Source organism: Bos taurus, chromosome 5 (assembly GCF_002263795.3).
Source record: "Bos taurus isolate L1 Dominette 01449 registration number 42190680 breed Hereford chromosome 5, ARS-UCD2.0, whole genome shotgun sequence".
Lineage (NCBI taxonomy): Eukaryota > Metazoa > Chordata > Mammalia > Artiodactyla > Bovidae > Bos > Bos taurus.
In genome coordinates, this window is record NC_037332.1 from 20,401,683 (window position 1) to 20,402,857 (window position 1,175).

Genomic DNA, 1,175 nt, shown 5'->3' on the forward strand with positions numbered 1-1,175 from the left:
TGTTTTAACTTCATATGTCACCAAAATATTGTTCCAAAAGAACTTTGCAAATAGCTGTCTCTTCTCCAAATAATACAGTCAGGATTTGAAGAACCTGTTTTTTTGATTTAAATTATTTTTTGCCACACTTCAGATACATAGGCAGATGAATCAATTCAGTGAAATAGATACAGACCTACACTATATTTTTCTTGAAATCACCATTCACAGAAATATATGCTATTAATGTAAAAGTATTTCTTCATATCAAGAAATAATTTGCTTAAGGCCAGTTCTTATGGAGAAATTTATGTTAAGTAAAATTCTTTAACTTTAAGCTAAATAATAATTATCCCATCCCACTTAGAACAATCTCTGCTTCAGGAAATGAAAACTTCACTGAAATTTGCTTAAACAATGGGGAAATGTGTTATCTCACATATCAGAAATTCAGAGGCAATTTAAGGTATAGGTTGTTTAAATAAGAAATTTAATGATGATGTAAAACCGTTTTCTTCCCTCTCTCACATCTGATACCTTCCTTCTTTAGGCTAGTAGCAAGATGGCTACATCAGTTCCTTCCATGATAATGCCCAGAAAAAGAGGACTCCATCACTGGTTGTACATCACCCCTAGCAGTGAAGAAAATTTTTTATTAACCCAGCAAATTTTTCCTCCGTAAATTTTTCCTCAGATCCCATTGATGGAAATTGGATACCATGTTCTTTTGTGAATCAAGAGCTAGCAAGGGAAATGAGATTGCCTTTAGACTAATAAGACATACTTTGCTTGTGAATGAAGTAATCATTCTCCAGGGTTGATGACCAATTCAAAAAGAGTAAATACCTGAATAAAGCTGGAGATGTGGGGGAAGGAATATAAGGACTACCTGCTGGATAGGCAAAAGAAGTGCACACAGATACACACACAAACAGGATGCCTGCGACCTTGTCCCTTGTATACATATCTAAGCATGAATGTCATTAAAGCTTCAGGTAATATTAACTACACACAACTGGTTTTCCATAAAATGCTGCAAGTTTCATTAAGCTAAGGAAATTATGATCTCCAGGTGGGTTTCTTTCTGCACCTTCAAGCCAGTTTTTCTGGGCTATGAGCAATCAGTTACGAGTGAGAAAGAAGAAGAATTAGGTAAGTTGAGAAAAAAAAAAAAACTACTGGTGAAGGCATGCAAA